This window comes from Pectinophora gossypiella, chromosome 4 (genome assembly GCF_024362695.1).
Source record: "Pectinophora gossypiella chromosome 4, ilPecGoss1.1, whole genome shotgun sequence".
Lineage (NCBI taxonomy): Eukaryota > Metazoa > Arthropoda > Insecta > Lepidoptera > Gelechiidae > Pectinophora > Pectinophora gossypiella.
This window is the reverse complement of record NC_065407.1, coordinates 2,003,411-2,020,240: the sequence shown is the minus strand read 5'-3', so window position 1 is coordinate 2,020,240 and position 16,830 is coordinate 2,003,411. Positions and strand designations below refer to the sequence as shown.

At 39.7% G+C, this 16,830-nt stretch overlaps 1 protein-coding gene across 2 annotated transcripts in view; it reads left to right on the top strand.

Moving 5' to 3' along the window:
- Nucleotides 1–16,830, top strand: part of LOC126366205 (sorting nexin-25) — a 278,282-nt gene that overhangs the window by 141,049 nt on the left and 120,403 nt on the right. The window lies entirely within an intron of this gene.

The window sequence follows — 16,830 nt, the reverse complement described above, 5'->3', positions numbered from 1 at the left end:
TTGCTCTATGTTCTCGTATAGTCTTAAGGTTTTTTTCTGCATTCATTAACTATTATTATTAAACCTCTTTAGACTTCAATCCGAGATTTTGTCAGACTCGAATGAGGTTACGATACTGAATACTGACACGACGACAAAACTCTCCTGCTTGACTTCTGTACAAAACAGTGACACTAAATATCAAATCAAAATGGGACTAAAATAATAAAACACGTGTAGAGCAATGATTAAATAAATAAAACAGAAACATTTTAATTTAATATAGTCCGTAATGTGAATTCAAACAAAGTAAATAACCCCGGAAGGCGCTCGAGAATAAAAGAATAACAGAAACCTGTGAGACTGGAATACAAGTGCCGAGAGATCTCAATTAATACAGAGAGAAAACAGGGAACAGTGCCATGAAATCTCTTCAAGAACCATGACAACTCGAATAAAAGGGAAATTCGCACTCGGATGAAACGAGCGCCAATGATAAGATGCCAACCTTCACAGATGAAAGCGCCAAGTAGTCTGTTAACACGTGTTCTCAGCCCGAAGCCGCCAACCATGTACCTGTCAGTATTCAGCAATGTGTTGATACTGCTCGGGTACGCGTTCCGCAGGATCTGTGCTGAGGAGGACCGGCAATGCGCCGCCGCCAACTGCTTCATCCTCTTCGGGCATTTCGCCGCCATGATATCGGAGGCCTACAGCGTCCTGGAAGACCTCTACTACCTGACCCACTGCCGCAACATCTCCGTGAACGGGTACTTCGCGCTAGCCAACGTCTTCTCAGCTATAGGAGAGTATCAAGATTTAAAGTCCACATTAAATTTTAACAAGTATGAAGTCGATCGTTAGTCTGCGAGCCAATGTTAAGCTTCGAAACGTTTCTAGAGGTGTACTTGCCTTATGTAGGACACTTCATAATGGCGCTAGGGTACGTGCTCGAGCAGTTCGAGAGCGTGGAGCCCCCGCTGCCCAGCGCCGTGGTGCTCATAGGACACCTGTTCGTGCTCTCCGACCCCCGCACGCTCGACCCAGAGAAGCCCAGCGTACAAATTATCAACCTAATATTCCTGATAAGCAACATTCTCGTTTTCCTCTACGACTTCGCGATGGCGTTAGAAATAGACTTGGTGCCGGTCATAAGCGAATTTCAGAACTACGAATAAAATATGGGTTTGAAAACTTATAGTTTGCGTTGCATGAGGCTATGAACTATGAAAACTCTGTGTCTTATATCTCGGCTTTAATTTGGATGCGGTTGCTTTAAGCTTGTGGTAGATGTGTGTACGGCTAGGGCTATACCGAGTACCTCCAAACATTCGTTAACCGCTCGTGCAGGGGCAACCTGAAATCAAATTACAAAATAATGAAAAACCCTTGCAGCGGGTAATTAATGAAGGAGCGTTTAGGTATAAGGGAATTTTAATTGGCTTTGTGATAATGTTGGCATAAGAAAATTAAAACTCTTCTCTAAACTGTCTGTGCAAAGTTTGGTTAACAATGAGGCGTGTCACTTAGCGCGTGCTCTCTGGACAATATTGTAGAGCTCACTCGTTATTTTAGATTAATGAGAAATGAGATGAAAGAAAACTCCTCCGAGGGTCTTGTTAGTCGACCATTAAAACTTCTCTTCCCGAATTACATACGTACCTATATCGCTTGTACCGTGATGGATTAGTTTCAATAAAAATACGGAATATAATATGAAAGGTTCTTTTTAATCTTCTATAGTGTGGGTTGTGAGGTGGATTACCGACCTCATCAACCCTGGTGTCACGGTTACTATTGAGCCGCCATATGCCCCTGACATGGCTCACGTAACGACTACATCTTTTACATCAGTAAGTAGTGACCGGGACCAACGGCTTAACGTGCTTTCTGAAGCATGAATCATCTTACTTTCGGACACTCGGGTGATCACCCTGGAATGTCCTAACCAAACAAGGGCTCAGAAAGTGGTTTTTATGTTATGTCTCAACCGGGATTCGAACTCGGGACGTCCGGATCGCGAGCCGCTCCACCACTGGACCACAGAGGCCGTTGGGGTCTTTTTAATTATGTGAAGTGATTACACGCAGTGCGCGGCAGTATCGGGAGTGCGATCGGCTGAGTTGTCAATTTGGCACATTTTGTAGCGGGAGAGTGCTCCAGTCGAGGACCCTCGCCGCGATGGAGCCTCACAATCACGGCTTTTGTCGACGCCACAAAGAGAAAATACATTATTGAAGGTCACCCCTGAATATCTTGGTTACTATAAGCGTCAATATTTTGTTAGACTTTACAACGCGACTGAGTTTCTTTTATATTTTATAATTTGTTTTTTGATCAGTTAGATTAGGTAGTAGTTATATTAAGCCCAGTTGGTATAACGCTTGCCTCTCACTTTGAGGTCGCAGATTCGAATCCAGCACAGGCCTAAACCAACTGTCGAATTTGTTTTCGTTTTCATGTTTGGATCATAAATGATTATCACGTGCTCAGCTGTGAAGGAAAACATCGCGAGGAAGCCCACATTCCCGAAAAATGCGTTTTGACCTAAGCTGTATTGGGCTGGTTTTCGCGGGTTGGAAGGTCAGACAGACAGTCGCTTCTGTAAAAAACCGGACCTGTCAAATCTTCAGGTTAAGTTAGCGGACCCTGTGAAAAACGGAATAATGATTGGGGGATGATCAGTTACAGGAGGCACCTACTTATCTCTTAGGTAAATAATGACATACCTATCCGGACACTTCATACAAAAAACCTTGTTTTACACAACCATTACACATTGCCGTTATCGTAAACGCGAATCTGTGTGGGTGACGTCTGACCCCTCTACGTAAACCTAGCTCAGCCGCTGCGCTGGTCTTTATCGTGTGGGTTGTGAGGTGGAGTACCAACCTCATCAACCTTGGTGTCAGGGTTACTATTGAGCCGTCAAAGGCCCCTGACATAGCTCATATAACGACTACTTACTTACATCAGTAAGTAGTAACCGGGACCAACGGCTTAACGTGCCTTCCGAAGCACGGATCATCTTACTTTTGGACAATCAGGTGATCAGCCTGTAATGTCCTAACCAAACTAGGGACCACAAAGTAATTTTTGTGATATGCGGGAATCGAACCCGGGACTTTCGGATAGTGAACCCAGCGCTCAACCACTGGACCACGGAGGTCGTGACTCTCCGCTTCCCACGCTGCGCTGGTGGGAAGCGGAGAGTCGCCGTTCTATGATAAAATCATAAACAGCCTATATACGTCCCTCTGCTGGGCACAGACCTCCCTTCAATCAACCGGAGGGGCATACTCCACAGCGGGTTGGTGGAGGTATTTTTACGGCTAATAGCCGGGACAAACGGCTTAACATGCCCTCCGAAGCACGGAATCATCTTACTTTTTCAGACAATCAGTTGATTCAAGCCTGAAAGGTCCTTACCAAACAAAGGACAGTGTCACAAAGTGGTTACGTTCTATACGTAGTATTATTTCTTATGGTTCACCTTTCTCAATACAATCCAGTGCAATAAATATTGGTGCGCGATTTTCGATAGCACTATGTCGTGACGGGCCACAAATAATGATTATTCCGCACAATTAGCAGGAGGTGCCGGACCGATCGCAAGGCTTTCATCGCGATAACACATTTTGGCCCACATTAACGGCCTCTTAGCAATGAAATAGTTATTAGGTACTAATAAATCTGTTTTGCTATAATTATTTGATGCAAGTTACGTACAGTCATGAGCAATATCATGTACCCACTTTAGAACCCTGTCGCACTATTATATTTGACATTTAATGAGACTTATATAGAGCATTTATTGTTTATTCTGAGAGGTTAAATTGGTCAGAAAAGTTAATGTGACATGGATGCAAAGTGTCAATCGGAGAGGGTATGGAGCATACTCCACCACGCTGCTCCACTGCGGGTTGGTGGAGGTGTTTTTACGGCTAATAGCCGGGACCAACGGCTTAACGTGCCCTCCGAAGCACGGAATCAACTTACTTTTTCGGACAATCAGGAGATTCAAGCCTGAAAAGTCCTTACCAAACAAAGGACAGTCTCACAAAGTGATTTCGACAATGTCCCCATCGGGAATCGAACCCGGACCTCCAGATCGTGAGCCTAACGCTCTTACCACTAGACCACGGAGGCTGTTACCCTCTCCGATTGATTAAGAGGAGGCCTGTGCCCAGCAGTGGGACGTATATAGGCTATTTATGTTATATGTTATATATGGATGCAAAGTGTATACGTACATATTAGTACTCGTGACCGTACAAAAGCTACATTTATTTTATACTATTCTAAGGTTGAGTTTTGTTGAGAACTGACAAAAAGATTAATTCAAGTATACTCCGTAGCTCTTTAACAAATATATGAGTATAACGGTTGCTGAGGTTGCTCATCCTCCTCACAACCCACACGATAGAAGAAGTATCGTTGGTTTAACAGAAATCTTGGCTTCGTTCTCTTAATATTATATTCTCAAAATATTACATTCGCAAAACATTACATTCGCAAAATATTATATTCTCAATATATTATCTTTTGTATAATGAAGTACAAAAGTATTATTCATAAAAAAGTAGATAAACATTATTACTTTACATATAGCACGACAATTAAAAAAATAAAATTGCTTTATTTCAGATTACTATGATCCATAATTTACATAATCAATTATAATATAAAACCGTTATCACAAAATAGGTACATAGTTCAACTTGCGATGGGTGGACCTCTGACTACCCCAATTGGGATATAGTCGTGAGCTTATGTTATGATGAATATATAAATATATCATATTACTAATTTAAGAGCCACGCTCTTGTCGGTATAGCATCTCCATGCTTCTTTTTTAGGGGAAAATAGAGCAGTGGTTTCCATCTTGCCTTCAATCAATCAATAATACTTTCTTTCTTTCTTTCTTTTTTTTCTTTTTTTTCTTTCTTTCTTTTTTCTTTTTTTTTACTTTTTTTTTCCTTCTGCCCCGCAGTACTCTGTATATAAATATATCTTCTTCTTCTTCGTCGTTCCCTCACTGCTGAGTATCGCGACCATAGGTTATGATTTTCCACTCGGTACGGCTATATGCTGCGTGGACCGCTCTACGTAATCTGCCGTCCACCGTCTTCTTCAGGATGTCAGACCACCTCATAGGTATATAAATATATCATCATCAATTTAAGAGCCACGCTCTTGTCGGTGTAGCATTTTCCATTCCAGTCTATCAAATGCCAATTCCTTGACTTCCCTATAAGACACGACGTTAACCTTTTCTTTAATCTGTTCCATGTAAGCTCTTCTTGGTCTTCCCCTATATAAATATATAAGAACTCCAAAATATGATGAAAATTTGTATTGTATGAACCGTTTGGTGACAAGACAGATCGTACATGTGCCAAAATGTTAAAAATGATACAACCCCAATGTCGGTTTGAATATATGAATACTATTTTGTCTTTTATGTCGATAGATGAGAACTCAAACTAAAACGTTATTAGATTCTAAACTCCGTATTGTATACGACGACAAACAAGTCGTAATACCTATCATCGGAAAGTTCAGGATAAACAATATTTGTTGGTAAGTAAGTAGGTACTTCTAACCCGAACAAAACTCCAGGTATTGTACAGAAAGACGAACTTTACACGGACGAAAGTGAGTAACAAATAGACAAAGTTGTATCGGCAAAGTTGCGATATTCAGTGGACAGGGGCTAATGTTAGTTGTTGCCCTATCTCCCTGTTTGCGAAGGCGTCAGTGTCCGCCTAACTCGGAGTTACTCTGAGTGCCGTGATCCCCATGACTCCGCTGTTTTAGGATGTACACATCCTAATACATTCCTAGTGGGTTAACACATTTCTTGCTCCCCGAGTGGGCGAGGCTATTGCGGCGCCTACCGCTCGGATCCGAGCGAGCGACCGGTTCAACCTTCAGTCATCAGCATCAAAGCGACTTTTAAGTGAGTCAACCGGTGCTGTATGCCGACCACTCAGATCCGAAAAATGTGTTTTTTTTTTATTGAAAAAATAATAATAACAATATACATAATCATCATCATCAACCCATTAACGTCCCCACTGCTGGGGCACGGGCCTTCCCTATGGATGGATAGGGAGATCGGGCCTTAAACCATCACGCGGGCCCAGTGCGGATTGATGGTTATTAACGACTGCTAATGCAGCCGGGACCAACGGCTTAACGTGCCTTCCGAAACACGGAGCAGCTCGAGATGAAAACTTTTTTTTGTGGTCACCCATCCTATAACCGGCCTTTGCGAAAGTTGCTTAACTTCAACAATCGCAGACCGAGCGCGTTAACCGCTGCGCCACCGAGCTCCTCAAATAACAATATACATTGATCCATACATTACAATAAATAATACTTAATAAAAATTCGCCATATAAAGTTTTGGTTTCCAGCTATGATTTTTATTTCTTTTGTAAGCAGTGAATGTGTTAAAATGGCCACATCGAAGCAATTCATCTAAGAAAGCTTTATTGCAATTTGACATTGGCGCATATAAAAGTAAGTGCGCAATGCAAACAAATGTCAAATAGCAATATTGCTTTCTGGATGAATAGATAAATTGCATCGAAATGGCCATTTTAACCCCCCTGGTATCTCTGCTCTTTGATTCTCGATCAATCTGGGACTTTCCACGCCGCGTTCCTCAAAAACAATATAAGTGGCGCTGTAAAGATTTTCCTTCGTTCAAACTTGTCATTTCTTGGATAAAAGAGGGGTTAAAATGGCCACATCGAAGCAATTCATCTAAGAAAGCAATATTGCAATTTGACATTTGCGCATGTAAAACTAAGTGCGCAATGCAAGCAAATGTCAAATAGCAATATTGCTTTCTTAGATGAATTGCTTCGATGTGGCCATTTTAACCCCCCAGACGGTCACGAGCATTAATATGTACTTACTTATACACTTTGGTACCATGTCACATTAACTTTTTTTGACAAATTGAACTGTAAGTCTTACTAAATGTCAAATATGTTAGTGCGACAGAGTCCTACAATACAATACAATACAATACAAATACACTTTATTGCACCAAAATAAAAAGAAATAATTACAAAAAGTCTCTTAACTAAGTACATGGCAAATGGCGGCCTTATCGCTTAAAGCGATTTCTTCCAGACAACCACCACCACCACCACCACCAGAGTCCTAAAGTGGGTGCATTATATTTCTCATGACTGTACCTATAAATAATGGCCCTTTTTATTCCACCCAAGCACTATGACATCTTCCACCCATTCTTATTCTGATCAGAATAAAGAAAAGCAATAAGTATAGGTACTTACCAACATAATTCTAATTAAAACACAAAATAACGGGTTCTTACCGCGTTTGAAATAGGGATATGAGACTCCCGATATCCGCCGCGTAAACTTAAAACAATGTATTAACATACTTCTATACATAATGTGATCCAAATATCAAGCAACATTTATTTTTTATGTATGCTTCTGCCATTATAATTGTATTTTTGAATAATTATGTACCCGAGTGATGAGAAAATAGGTAATTATCACGTTAAATCTCGACAGCGCCATACATATTATTTTTATAGTATTTTATGCAACAGTTGTATAAGAAGGGTAAAGGCGAACATCGCAATAAGAGACGCCACGAGCATTTTTTGACCTAGTTATACAACGTTGCATACAATACTTTTTCTACGACGACGTAATTTTAAACGAAACACAAAAATTTTCCAATTTATTTTCCAACGCGCGGGAAAATGGCGGCAAATGTATACTTTTTTTTATAGTATATCTATGGCACCAAACAAAGTAAAGGTGCCAGTTTCCAGGTCAAAAAAAAAACAACAACAATGCTTTTTTGGCGACATCATAGTACAGTTACACTTTGTAAACAATGCTTTTATAGGCCATAGAGCGTACACTTTTTCAAAGAGTTTAATTATGTATGTACTTATATTAGACTTTTTGGTTATTTAAATGCCAGATTAAAGTAGAGGAGTAGAAAAAGTACTTACTTACATACTTATCAATTGATATAAACGTACAGTTTCGACCTATTAGTGAATGCAATTAGAGAAACACAAACTAAACTACTTGGACGTGCACAGTCTCCTTCGAATTTCGTATTAGGTCGACTAGAAAGATTTAGCCCTTAACCCGTCGCCGCCCTTTCTTGATAAAGCCAGCTGAAAGAGCTTTCGATGGCCCTAGTAACATAAAGTACTTACCGACCACGAACTGATAAACTTTAACCGTGTAATGGATTTCTTTCACAGTATTTCCTTTCATTTCCTATCACGTTGCACTTAGCTGGGTTACAGAACGCTGATAGAGGTGTAACAAGCGAATGAAATCGACTTAGAAGGGTCTTTATAACCAACCAGGGTAACCAACAGCTACAGAACAAGATATACAATTTAATAAATCTTAAGCTATGTCATTGAGCTAAATTATTTGCTCAATCGAAGGTTACCTCGAATTACTTGAGCAGATAGTTATGTATCACGTAAAAATTACAATGATTGTTTTTCTATCTTACATGTGTATGTATATCTACGTACATAAATCAAACGTATAAAGCTCTAGAGTACTAATTGCAGGTAAATTATACATCATATTTACTCGATATTTGACAGAGGGCAGCAGTAACTGTCAGTACTATTCAGAGGCAGAGGACAGGAGTCCTAGTATGGCTTTGTAATAGACTACTCTGGGCGCCATCCCACTCGCTTCAGACAGAGTACTGCGGGGCGGAAGGCAAGAGGGAAACCACTGCCCTATTTTTCCCTAAAAAAGTAGCATGGAGAGTATTTTACAGAAATGCTGCACCGACAAGAGCGTGGCTCTTAAATTGATGATGATGATTTACTCGATAAGTATGAACGAACAAAGTTCTTGTTATACAAAGAAGAGTGGTAACCCGGTTTGTAATTACTGTAGAAAAAAGAATTGAAAAAAAAAGAAATATTAATAACATCAAGGAATATTAATAATGTAGGTACAAACTGGTTATCAGAGATACCAATTTAGTAGAAAGTTAAAATGTTAAAAAAAACATATATGAATAAGAAAATAATAAGTTTATTGCCAGTAACAGTTTCTATAAAAACTAGGTACTTAAGTAATTTTATAAATATTACGAATTCGGGCAAAAGGAAATGGCTCAGCTTGTGCTGTGATGGAACCATGCTATAGGTATAACATACAACATAATCTCACGACTATCAAATATAAAAAAACGATAAACCATAAATAACTATAACTTTAAATAACATGGCCCCGATTCCTGCAGACACCGCCTAATTTTATTTTAAGTTATATCCGTCATTTTCATATCCGTCGAAAAGGAAAGGGACGGATGATTCACAGCTCTTAATTTTAGGAAGAATGAGTAAATGAATGAATAACCCGGGCGAATCAAAAAGGTACGTCGCTGGTATGCAATCCGTTTGACGTGCTGTCTACTTAACTGTGTCGGGTTATTGACTGATGTAAAATTTTTAGACGGTTGGTTTAGATTTGTGCTTAAAATTGACGTGTGTTCCATAAATTTTATGCTTGTCGATTACCCGTCCCATTCCTTTTCGGTGGATAAGAAAATGACAGATATAACTTAAAATAAAATTAGATGGTATTTACAGGAATTAGCACCAATATAACTATATAAATGTAGTAAATCTTTATTTAAGTAAACATCTTATGCAAAAGATCTCTTAGCTGTAAGTTAACTGTAAGTATTTTAAAACATAATAACATCAAGCGAACTCCACTCCCACAGACAAACCGAGGAATTGGTTTTTATTGTACCAATATTATCTGTAGATATTTTTTTTTATGAAAAATAAACATTTCACTTACACTTATTAAGGCCGCGGCGCGTCCGTTTCTCTTTAAGATCACGCCTATTTCCCACCGGGGTAAGCAGAGACTATGGTATTCCATTTCCTTCGATCCTTACACACTTCTGTTGCTTGCTCCACATTCAGATCAATCGTTTCATACACGCCGGTTCAGAGTAGATCGTACTAAAACTTTTCTAAGACATCTCCAAATTGTTTTTACTGAAACCAAGCGAGAATTCAAGTTTTAACTGCGATCGTTCAAGATATTTTGTCAAATGTTCCTAGACATAACATATAACATAAATAGCCTATATACGTCCCACTGCTGGGCACAGGCCTCCTCTCAATCAACCGGAGAGGGTATGGAGCATACTCCACCACGCTGCTCCACTGCGGATTGGTGGAGGTGTTTTTACGGCTAATAGCCGGGACCAACGGCTTAACGTGCCCTCCGAAGCACGGAATCAATTTACTTTTTCGGAACATCAGGTGATTCAAGCCTGAAAAGTCCTTACCAAACAAAGGACAGTCTCACAAAGTGATTTTGACAATGTCCCCATCGGGAATCGAACCCGGACCTCCAGATCGTGAGCCTAACGCTCTAACCACTAGACCACGGAGGCTGTTCCTAGAATTACTTCGTAAACTGAATCATATTGTACAGTAGTTATGAGCAAAAGCAATTAAGTTTACCTTAGCCCCTGGCCCAAGGGATTAGGAGCTCACGCCTGCGTGGAATAGCCCTGGAATGCCACGGATTCTATACCATTACAATATCGACGTGGATCATTGTAAGCTAGCGTTTACTATCGGATTACAAAGAATAAGAAAATATTATAGGAAAATAAGAACTCATATTGCTACTAAACGAACAAAGAAAATAGTAGCCATTGGCATAGAATAAGGAATAATACTAATACGTATAGAATAGTAACTGTCCACTCCCCACCAGCGGCTGAGCTAGGTTTACCCCCGATACGAATTCCATACTTTCCATAATTAAATTTGAATCAAATCAAATCAAATATACTTTATTGAGGAGCTCGGTGGCGCAGAGGTAAATGCGCTCGGTCTGCGATTGTTAAAGTTAAGCAACTTTCGCAAAGGCCGGTCATAGGATGAGTGACCACAAAAAAAAGTTTTCATCTCGAGCTCTTCCGTGCTTCGGAAGGCACGTTAAGCGATTGGTCCCGGCTGCATTAGCAGTCGTTAATAACCACCAATCCGCACTGGGCCCGCGTGGTGGTTTAAGGACCGATGATGAGGGAAGGCCCGTGCCCCAGCAGGGGGGACGTTAATGGGCTGATAATGGTGATACTTTATTGCACAGAGCTAAATCCCAACACAAAAAAAAACAATTCCATACTTTTGCGACAGAAAATTTTACGTGATATCAATTCAGAGTCATGGCCTGAATCATCTCACAAAGTTTTCGTTACGATGTCACTAACACCCGGTATGTAACTCAAAATAGGGCAAGTCAACCATTTTACTACTACTTATCCATAAAATACATATCTTTGTTGGGAAAACTAACTCATTTTGCGATAATAATGGCATTCTCCCCATAAATTACCTGTCCTGATGAAGACTGCACAATTCCACTGTCGGACACAGGAGCCGCCGCGCTGTTAGAGAGTACTTTGCGAGCTGAAAGCGTCTCTGTTTGACATCGAATGCTAAATAGATTTTCATCGTTTCTAAATTAAACACCCGAATTCAATTAATATGTTAACTGTTTACTCAGGACTTTACTCACTGGAGTCAATCATACTCAATCAAATAAAATGAAAATAATTATTTCAAAATTTCATTCTTATCGTATGCCGCCTACGCCGCAAGTGCGAGCAAGACACACAGTCAGCGCGCCCCTTACTCTTTAGCGACTTACGGCATAGAATAAGGAATAATACTACGCATAGAACGGCAACTCTCCGCTCCCCACCAGCGTCTGAGCTAAGTTTATCTCCCCCCTTCCCCCCTCGAACATAGTTTAGACTTGAGTCGTATAGTGTCAGACGTCACACACACAGATGCGCGTGTACGATAATGTCAATGTGTAGTGTCTGTGTGAAACGAGGTAGTTAGTATGAAGTGTCCGGGGTGTGCTTACGGTTAATAAAATTATAATAATAAATGCTTTATTTCCTCCCATAAATTTTAAATCTACAAAGTCATTATACTTACACATGTATGTGGGAGACAGGAGCCCAAACTAGGATTCCCTGTGCTATGGGCGCCTGGCTCTTCATTACAAAATGCAGATACTTAATTCAAAAAAATACAAAGGTTTCCTTGTTTGTAAGGAGTATGCAATGCACTAATAATATGCACATATATAATAATTTGCATGCATAAAAAAGAGGTCACGCGCGTGTGAGCGTCTATGTAAGTGAATGCACGTGTATGTGTGTGTGCGTGGTGTATGTGTGTGTTTGTGTGTAGGTATGTGGTGTGTGTATGTATGTGTGGTGTGTGTGTGTGTGGTGTATGTATGTGTGTGTGTATACAACCGAATCGTTGTTGAAAAGTATAAAATATTTCAGTTGTTATGTTAAGACACCTACACAGTTGGTTGTTGTGTTGTAGGTTAAGACTAAAGTAAAACCTATAGGGGGTGAGGTTGGCGCGACGAATTGGTGCCGGGCGGAGAGTAAACGAAGATTTCCTTATTCTACGTCCGTATGCAGTAAGACAAATGTTACATTAACGTAGGCATTAACGACTGTAGATACGAGTATCTACAGGAAATTAAATTTCATCAGGCTGTCGCATCTGAAATCCATCAATCAAATCTCTGTTGTCAAAGTAGGCACGGAATATAAGCCCATCAATAAACACCTAATCCTCTTTTAGAATGATCAGTTTCTGGAATATCTATTGATTGAATTGTTTCTCTCTCATTAAATATTTGCGAGTTATTCGTTTGAGAATTTGTGAAATTTCAAAATAATCCAGCGAAGAGTCGTTACTTTGAAATATTTACGAGAAAGCTTTGTCTTGTGCTAAAATTTTGCAATAAAGGTATGTTTCGTTTGAAATGTGATACAATAAAACGGACCTACTAATGTTATAAGTACTTACCAAATTAATATTAAGTAATCAAATGATCCAAACCGAACCTGTCAAAACTTCAGGTTAGGTAAGCGTACCGTGAGATACTGGATAACGCTAGGGAGATCATATTCCAACATGGCGTCTGATCACTTGTCACATATCACAAATAAACAAGTAATCCAGTCCGTGGTCCAGTGGTTGAGCCCAGTGGTTGAGCGTTGTGCTCACGACCCGGAGGTCCCGAGTTCGAATCCCGGTGGGGCCAAATCACTTTGTGATCTTTAATTTGGTTAGGACATTACAGGCTGATCACCTGATTGTCCAAAACTAAGATGATTTGTGCTTCGGAAGGCCCGTTGAGCCGTTGGTCCCGGTTATTCCTTACTGATGTAAGTACGTAGGTCATTACAGGAGTGTATACTCCACCCGAGATTTTTTTTTTATTAACCAAGTATGTTAGCTCAACTGTCAGTTTAGAATCAGTTGCGACTACCATACTGGCCTACTAGGTGCGTCTTCCTGAGAAACCACGAAATATCAATTATTTACGATCTGAACATGAATACACACACATGAAGTCGAATTTTGCGAAAGGCCCAAACCGGATTGATTAATTGTGATTAATAATATATTTAAACATTATTTATTGATTTATAGGATGTGTTTGTTTTACTTATACTTAAAAAAAATATATACCATTCTTTAAACATAAAGTTTAATTCACAAACGACTTAGTTATAAATTGAAACTACCCATCAGTAATGTGAGGACGAATAAGCAATCAAGTTTCATACGACCGCTCGCCGACCCAATCACAACGTAGCAGATCGCAATTAGAATCACATTCATCCCAATATCGGGACCTTTAGATAACACAGCCAGCAAGACAGGTATTTAGGGTAATCCAAAATAATTATTATTCTCCTCGTGTCCCTTACCAGACGTTTAGGTACTCTGAAATAAATAATTCTGTGGTAACCCAGTCAAATTGCGATGTTCACTAATATCGCGTCGGGTTATTTGATTTGGTCCTCCGTAAACATTTCCGTATATCAAATTCGGCGTCGAAAATTGAGAGCAGTTAGGAAATGAATCGCCTTCCTCCGCTCAGCTGGGTCGGCAGGCGGCTGTGATTGCGTCAGATTAGCGCAGACATGGTGCCGAGTGCCAAAGTGCCAAGTGCCCAGTGCTTAAAGCTGAATACGGAGCACTGAGTGCCGAGCCCTGAACACACAAACGTCGGAAATGAAATATCTCATTCGAATAAAGTAATTAAGTGATTACTAGTGAATAGGCTAGTTTCCAACTAGTCAAATCAGTTACTTTTTACTAAACGTCAAACCACGAAATTACCACGGAATTTGTATGAAAAAGCACACCGCAACGTGATAAAACGTCGTACTTATTGTTACGCTTGTCTTAATTAATATTCATAAATAAGTTCCTTAAATAGAAAAACTAAAATGATTTTCGTTAGTTTTAGATCTGTCTTTATTTAGTACTTAATCAGGATACCATACGCAATAATAATAATAACTTAATCAGAATATATTTTTTTATCTTGAACCTAGTAACGACCCAATTCAATTCAAATTGTCACGACCGACATGCCAATAAAACCCATGTAAAAATTGACGATTCAAAGTGTAACTATGTTACCTACTGAATAAAGATATTTTTGTATTTGAATTTGAATTAGAAACAATAGTTTATCTACATTTGAACGTGTTTTAGATTATATAATTTACTAAAAAAAAAAACATATTTTCACGGAAAACATTCAAGGCGATTTAATATATTTCACCTGGAAACACGTTACTGTATTTATTAAGGTACTAAATAGATTGACCGACGCTTCTAGCGGACCCCGGAAAACTGTCAAAATATACCCCGGGGAGACTTTTTTGAAAGTTATTTATCCTAACTACGACCTGTCAATAACTTCAGATTAGACGCCGGAAATGGTAGAATATACCTTAGAGACATGGCTGTATATTTAACGCGATTATAATATTTTCACATGGGACTTAAACAGCTGGTGAGGACTGGTACATACTAAACACCATTGCCTGCCTACCCAATATAGACGTGATATCATCTCCATATCATTATCCCGTTTTTCTCAGGGTCCGCTTACCTAACCTGAAGATTTTACAGGTCCGGTTTTATACAGAAGCGACTGTCTGTCTGACTTTCCAACCCGCGAAGGGAATACCAGCCCAATACAGGTTAGGTCACATACCTCCGAAAATACATTTCTCGGAAAATGTGGGTTTCATCACGATGTTTTCCTTCACCGCTGAGCACGTGTTAATCAGTCATGATCCAAACATTAATTAGAAAACAAATTCGATAAGCATTGGTTCAGGCCTGTGCTGTATTCGAACCTGCGTCCTCAAAGTGAGAGGCAAGCGTTCTACCAACTGGGCTACCACGGCTACCCGTGATGCTATGTTATGTTTTAATTATATTTTTAAATCTACTCACATAAAAAAAAATAATAAATATATAATTTAATACTTATATATTTTTATTGTTTTATTAATTTTTATATTTAGTGTAATAAATTTAATACCCGAAAAAGGGGGGTTATTTAATATAATCTTTCCGCCGTCGACTATGTACAAAGTTTCATCACCTTGTTTAACCCTTTAGGGGATGAATTTTTTAAAATCCCTTCATTGTACAAAATTTCATGCTTCTTGGCTCCGTGGTTTTGGGTATGCGTTGATCGATCAGTTTCTTTTACTTATATAAAAAAGTATAAAACTCGAAGTGAAGAATGTATAAATCAGAAAGCTCGAGAAGGTGTGGGTACTGCATCTTGCGATGGATATACCCCTGCTACCCCAATTGGGATATAATCGTAAGCTTATGTTATGTTAAGAATGTATATCTACTTATATACTTCCAATGCACGTTGAGCCGTTGGTCCCGGTTACTACTTACTGGTGTAAGTATGTAGCCTTACACGAGTCACGTCAGGGGCCTTTGGCGGCTCAATAATAACCCTGACACCAGGGTTGATGACGTTGGTATTCCACCTCACAACCCAGACGATAAGAAGAAGAGATTTCCAATTCGAATTTCCCTGCATATCAAAATATATTCAAGTGCTCATATAAAACTGGCCAAAGTACTGCCATTAAGGAACCCTTCTTAACATAAACGAAAACAAAACAATAGCGGGCGTGATGCCAGGTATTCGGTGGAGTGAAATAAACGACTTGGTCAGTCGAGATGTCGTTGATATTCAAGCAATTATCTCAAGATATCGGCTTAATGGTGCCACGACTCAAGTATTCTTCTACTGGTCCGCCATTACATACATAAACAGCCTACTTATATATGTCCCACTGCTGGGCACAGGCCTCCCCTCAATCAACCGGAGGGGGTATGGAGCATACTCCACCACGCTGCTCCAATGCGGTTGGTGGAGGTGTTTTTACGGCTAATAGCCGGGACCAACGGCTTAACCTGCCCTCCGAAGCACGGAATCATCTTACTTTTTCGGACAATCAGGTGATTCAAGCCTGAAAAGCATAGCTGGGCATTAAATCGTTAATCCGTTAATCGTTAATTAACGAAGTTAACATTTTGATTAACGAATTAACTTTTAAGTTAACTTTAAAAAATGTTAACGGACACGTTAACTTCCGTTAATATGCAGAAGTCCGTTAATCGTTAATCCAAATAGTCCGTCTGTCGTTCCGTGGTCTAGTGCTTAGAGCGTAAGGCTCACGATTTGGAGGTCCGGGTCCGATTCCCGATGGGGACATTGTCGAAATCACTTTGTGAGACTGTCCTTTGTTTGGTAAGGACTTTTCAGCATAGCTGGGCACCGTTAACCACATAGTTAACTTCGTTAATCGTTAATCCGCTACAAAAAAAGTTAGCTTCGTTAAACGTTAAAGCGTTACATTTCGGAAGAATTAACGCAAGTTAACGTTAAT